Source organism: Calypte anna, chromosome 14, assembly GCF_003957555.1.
Source record: "Calypte anna isolate BGI_N300 chromosome 14, bCalAnn1_v1.p, whole genome shotgun sequence".
Taxonomy (NCBI): Eukaryota; Metazoa; Chordata; class Aves; order Apodiformes; family Trochilidae; genus Calypte; species Calypte anna.
The window spans coordinates 8,287,748-8,294,764 of NC_044260.1; positions in this window are offsets into that span (position 1 = coordinate 8,287,748).

Genomic DNA, 7,017 nt, shown 5'->3' on the forward strand with positions numbered 1-7,017 from the left:
CAGAAGCAAGAATCTTGGGATTATTAGTGGAGGAGTAAGCCCTGCCTGTCAGTTCCCAGGGACTTCAGTAAAGAAAGTAGTACCTTGAGGTGAACCAACTTAAGCATAAATGGCCTGACTTCAACTGGGCTGAAGCATTAGAGTTCAAGTAACTTAAAACATTCACCTGTACATAGCTAACTTTGCCAGTGGAATTGTATTATGGAACAGAAGCTTAATTTTTTAAACAAAAATACATTGCTTACACCTTAAGTGTCTAGAAAGAGGAAAACTGACTGTTCTTCATCATGTACCGCATTAAGGGCACGGCTTGCTAAGAAGTCTATAATACTGTTCTTCTAAGAAAACCTACTGCTGAAAATATTCTCCTTCCTTCTCAGTTTCTCTAAACCTCTCCTGACAGAGCTTAAGTCCATGCCCGCTTGTCTTACTGGGAGCTACTTGGGAGAAGAGCCTGACCCCCCCCCCGGCTCCAACCTCCTTTCAAGGAGTTGTAGAGAGTGATGAGGTCTCTCCTGAGCCTCCTCTTCTCCAGCCTGAACACCCTCAGCCTTTCCTCACAGGACTTGTGCTGGATCCCTTCACAGCCTCCTTGCTCTTCTCTGGACCTGCTCCAGCACCTCAATCTCCTTCCTGATCTGAGGGGCCCAGAACTGGACACAGGACTGAAGCTGTGGCCTCACCAGAGCTGAGCACAGGGGCAGAATCCCTTCCCTGAACCTGCTGGCCACACTGTTCCTGATCCAGGCCAGGATGCCATTGGCCTTCTTGGCCACCTGAGCACACTGCTGGCTCGTGTTCAGCTTTCTGTCAACCCAAACTCCCAGGTCCCTTTCTGCCTGGCTGCTCTCAGCCCCTCTGTGCCCAGCCTGTAACATTGCATGGGGTTGTTGTGCCAAAGTGCAAATAAACCTATGCATTGCTTACTATCCTGCCAGAACAACTGCAGTAGCAACTTAACCCTCTAACAAATAGCTTTACAAATCAAACACATAAAAAACTTCTAACCAGTCACTTTGCTAGAGGTATGAAGACAGGAGACAAAATCTTATTATTAAATAGGGGTAATAAGGATTTCACCACAGAAAGCTCACCATTGTTTAAAATCTGCTGGAGTGTGTGGTTAAAATGGCAGGAGTAGGATTTCATTGTACAAATAAAATAAAAAACAAGGTCAAAGTGCCCTGCAAGAAGACACTGTTTTGAAAAGCAGCACTTGTACTGCTTAGAGGAACAATGTTTTGCCTCTTTGGTTACTGACCTCGTCATCCAGAAAATCACAAATCAGTGAGTTAGAAAACATGCCTTTTTGCTCCCCTCACTCTCAGCATGTTGGAGTATTTCAAATGTAAGAAAATAATAAATCACATTTTCATCTGATCTCTGAAGTAAAATGAGCTATTTAGCATTTTTATTTTTTATTAGGGTCCAAACACACAAGAAGACTTACTCACTGGCAGCATAAAGTGAGTGCCAAAGAGCTCCACCAGTGAGGAGACTATTGTAATGTATCTGTTCTGAAAAACACACGTTTAAAGAAACAGCTCTAGAGTCTGACCCATCTATAAGATGGTTCTGTTGCCCTCCATATGGTGTAAACCAGATTTCCTGCTACTTTCTCACTAAAATAGCAAGCCTGCTGTGCAGATACACTTATCTTCAAATAAATTTGTGCTCATGTACAAAAGTACAAATCCAAATACAAACACATAAAAAATCAAATACAGGAACTGGGTCATCTGAGATTAGCATATTTTCTGGGGACTGACACACACTACAAAGGCTTTTATTGGGTACACCATTTGGAAATTCATCATCTTTGTTTATTATCATGTCTCCATATGTAAGTGTTAGCTCCATCTAAGGCTGTCTGTTAGAAGAACACAATACTGTTATTCATACTGAAATCTTAAGTAAGTTTAAATATTTTAACGATCACTTAGCTGAATCTCACAGGAAATGTAGTACAGAAAAGGGAGAAAACTCAGCCTTTACAGATTTTAATTCTTGCTGAAGTCAGTGGAATATATATTTAACTCCTCATGGGAGCATTGGGGTGCTGCATGAGACACACACATGGCAATAAACCAGATTCTGCCTGCAGATACACATTTTTTAATCTCATTGACTGAAGTGGATGTTGCCACATGCAGGATTTGGACCTATGCATTTTTCAAGTGGAAATAATATTCATAGTGATTCCAAGTACTAATACCAAATGGGCACAGCATGAGCCCTGACATTAGTAAGAGCTAAGAATTTAGTGAATTACAGGCAATTTTAATAAAATCCATAAATTTAAAGTATTAATGAGTCTTAAAAATGTTACATTTTAACTCCCACTACATAAACAGTGCATAAGGGTATCAGGAAACATCAGTGTGTTGTAACTCTTGCAACATTATTAGGAGTCTCAAGGCATTTAGTGTTTTCTCAAATACAGTCATAGACATATGAGAGAGCCCTTTACCCTTGCATTAAAAAGAAAGGAAGAAAATATATTTCATCTAAAAGAAGCCCAAAATTTATTTTTTGAAACCTGTTTTTTTAAGCCAATCAGAAAATGTATTTTGACCAAATATACTTATAACATTAGTTCCCTATTTAGTCAGGTTTTAGACACAGATAAATGAACAATTTTATACACATCAGGAAGCTGAAATTCTAAGAATGACAGATATTCATACAATGTGTTAATATGTGCAAAGATCACTCTAGGAATAAATATCTATGAGCCTTCAGGGCCCATGTTCTGGATATCTTTACATGAAGAGAAGAATATGCAATACAAAATTTATCAGTCTGGACATATGATAATTTACACTTTTATATAACCTACAGTTTATCTGATGAGGAAACCACAGGCTTCAATACTGTAAGAGCAACCAGATTATCTTTCTCCCAGTTTTGTGTAAATTCATCATTTAAAGCTCTGTGTTTCCTTATGTAGGTAATAATATGCATATGGAAATTGTTAGCATGATGTTAGCATGAGCACGCTAGAAAAAAGTTACATATCGACTGTTTGGTTTGGTCTGTTTTTAAATGAAGCAGTATGTGCATCAGGGTGAGACACTATTTCAGTTTTAGTAAAGTTTACAGGTTTTAATTACTTGTATTTTGTCCCTATGACAGTATGGTCAGCAATACATAGAATTTAGTGCCCTAATCTAAGAGGGTTTTGAGAGCAGAGGAAAATTATTTTTTGAAGCACAATCAATCAAGAGGAAGCCAAGAATATAGGTGAGATAATACTGGACTTGACCTTGATGTCAAGGGATAAATACCTAATATAAGCTTTATAGTAGCATAAAAAATTAAATTAATCCAAACTGTCTGTCAGCTTTACAGTATGTTCTAGGGATATATTTACAAAACCAGAAGATTCTAATTGCTTGCAGTGCATTTCCATGGTAACCTTGGTCCAGCAACACATCGTTCAAGATCTTTTAATTATTTAGCTGGTGTACCTACTATATTCATAGATTTGTCCCCTTTCCATGCTGGAGAGGTGCAAGTGAAGAAACACACATGAGATGGCACAGAGCAGGACTTCTAGGCACAACTGCATAATGCCTTGTCTGCTGTTGTGCCTGCCAACTGCTGTCAGAATGCATTGTTGAGCAGTAGCTGGAAGAAATTAGACAATACAAGCAATGAATAATAAAACAAGACTTGGAATAGTATATTTTTTTTCCATAGTAGTTTCCACTTTTTGCTCACTGGAGAAGAGAACACACAGAGTATTTTAGCCATCTCACATTATTCTTCTCTTCCTTTATTCCACTCAGCAATGCTGGTCTGCATTAACAGTCTGAAAGGAAAACTACTGCTAGAAAATCAGGCTATATTGGCACTCAGTCTGGTCATTAATAGTGGAATAAATATAAAATTTTAAAGTATCTATGTATCATATGGTAAAATGCCTGATTTTAGCAATGCTATTAATATTCTACTATTCCAGTTACTACTATGACAATTCATGTAACTTTTAAAAGGGCTAAAGTATCTTCCCATTCCAAAGCTGAAAAGCTTAAATCACTTTCAAAACTCTGGCTATTTTGTAATCCTTATTTTAGAACTGTGGATATTGCTATTAATAGAATCACCTCACCCATTTCTGAGTCCAGTGAAGCAATAAACATCAGTGATGTTTCGTGACAGTGAGTCAGCTATATTCTTCTGAAAGGTGTTACTTTTTCCAGCTCTGAATTTGTCAAATATTTTAAAGTGAATATTCAGTATTCCTAATGTTTCTGAAGTACATTAACTATGTAATTCACTGGTTTATTTACTTTTATTCTGTACTGCCTTACTAGCTGAAGAGACTAATTCTTCCTGTGTCTTGAAGTGTGTTACCTATCTCTACATTCTTTTTAAGAGCTTTTAAGAGGTTACAAAATCTGTAGTCAAATGAGTGTGTGGAATCTTTCAGTTTCAGCGTTTTTCAGTTTCAGTTTTTTTTTCAGGGTTTTTTTCTTCTCTCCAGAACTAGAAACTAGAGAGTCTATTAGTTCAAATTTTAGTTTTTGAATTTTTAGGTTTAAATTGGATATTGAGTAGCTGGGATTTGGTATCTGAGCAGGTGAGATCTGACAGGTGATATGTGTCCTATCAGGGTACCCAGCTGCAGACTATAAAGCTGTCTGGGCAGAAGTGAGTCGCTGGCTGAGGGATTGGTGGGTGCTGGGAAGAAAAGGATCTGAGATGCCTGAGATGATAAGAGGAATTTTAGTAGAATAAGGAAATGTTGGTGGTTTGTTGTTTTGGGTTTGTTTTTTTTCCTTTTCCTCTGCTTGTCTATATGGTGAATGCTGGGAAGGCAGGGATGTGACAGTGATGTTCTCTTAGATACAAAGTGTGACGCTGGTTCTTTTTTAAGGAGTAGATATTTCCTTTCCTCTGATTGGGAAAAATATTATCCCAAATAAGTGATGAAAGAGACACATTCAGAAGCTTTTTCATCCAGGAAGTGGGTCATCTCTGCTTTAAAGGTAGCATGGCTATTTGTTGTTTTAATTATCAAGTAATTCACCTAAGTCAAGTTTGAATTTTTTGATCTGTCATCTGTCACCAATTTTGTGATCATGTCTTCTGGGTTTTTGTGTGTCAGTTCCTCCCAGTGTGCCTCTGGTTGCTGTTGCTTACATCTGGTTTGGGGCATTTGTGTCTAATGCTGCAGTATCAGCTCTGTTTGGGAGGTTGCTTTCTCAGAGAGGTACCTCTAGTCACAATCTCAAACACATCAGCTCCTTTCCCTCTACACCCACTTGTCCTGTTCTGTTAGGCATGTGACCAGCTTCTATTCAAGGTCTGTTGATGTGGTTCAGGAGGAAGCTAATGTTTCCCATTCAATAAAGAAGCTCTGCTGATTATTTATTTTAAATGTTCTGTTTAGAATTAAGTGTACCTGGTAGCTTGCCTTCATTATGAACAGTTTTGACCTGACCTAGTAAGAGCAGCATTCTATGTAAGCCACAAAAGGGCTCAGATATAAAAGATTCTAGAGCAGCATTAAGTTTCTTCATATATTTTCTTTCCTTACATGTTCTATCTCTGTTTTGAAATGGGCTGTTTCCCTTACGTGAGAAGAGCAGAATTCATTCTAGTCAATGTGTTAGGAAGATAGTACTGAAGTTCAGTAAGATCTGGAGTCTTTGAGAACCTTGAGCCCTTGGTACTGAAGACCTCTGAAGTAGTTAATTCTTCCACTGAGAGCCTCTTTTATAGTCTCTTACATTTTAGTTAAAAATATTTTTGTATTTTTTCTCATTAGGAACAAAGTGCTGATCACAGCTGCTCAAAAAGCCCAGATGAATGCCTTGAGACTGTGTGGACAACCTAACCATCTCCCTGCCTTGCTTGCTCAACCAGATGCTGAGCTGGCCCTGAGAGCAGCCTGGAGGTAAACAAAAGGTTAAAAGGAACCTGCAGCAGCCCTGGGGTAGTTCTAAAAAAGCAAGAGACAGTCAGTCCTCTGAGGCACACAACACTAATCATTTTCTCCAGTGAGGTCTTATATAAACAAGGAGCTCCTACTTGCTAGGTCTGCAATCAACATTTTAAAAATCAGCTTCATCTTTGGAGTTAGCTGCACTTGCTGCTTGCTTCAGCCACTAAGTTAATCAAGACATGAATCTCTCTAGAGGAGCTCTCTTTTTTTTTTTTTTTTCTCTCTCTCTATGTTAGCAAGGTGGACTTGCAGACAATTACTTACAACTGAGAATAAAATTACTTCTGTTACACCAGTAAAAGAGATGCACAAAACTTACAAGAAAGGATGAAAATGTTTTAAAGAAAACATTTTTTACTATAAATAAAAGTCCAGCTCTGAGTGATGGCTGTTGTGGAGTTCTGAATCCAGATTTATATGCATTTTAAATTCCATAAACTGCTCACCACCTTCTGTACAAGATGATTCACTTTTTCCAACCACTTCCATGCCACACGTATGGAATCTCTTGTACAATGTCAGCCAGTGCTGCACTATGTTTCATCCCCTTGTGTATATAAACCATGAGGAGTCTTTCAGTCACTCCTGTATAATCCCTGCTGCTGCAGTGTTCCTCTCAGGAGAGAGAAGGTATGGCTTTCTGATACTTTATTTTGTTATCCCTATATGGAACCTAATAATATAATAAACTTTATTGTAATAGCTACTAGAAGCACACAGATTACTTGATGTGTGTTAATAGTTTGACTTCAGAGTGCTTACCTTTTACCCTAAAATTGTGTCACTTCTGAGACTGTAAATTCTAGCTTGTTTATTTGTTGGCTTTTTTGTTCCTTTTTTGTTTGTTTGTTTTAGTTGTAACAAGATTGTCTTTGAGCTTTTAATCCCCTTCAAGTCTTGATATCAAGTGACATTTGTAGAAGATAAAAGATCCTTCCCATGCTGTAAGGCTTTCTCATCTGCCTTAACCTTTCAGTGTTTGGCAAATGGGATTAAAGCTTTTACTTGCATCAAAACAAAAGTTTAAAGTAAACTGCCAATAAACCTGTTGGCAGCTGTTCCAA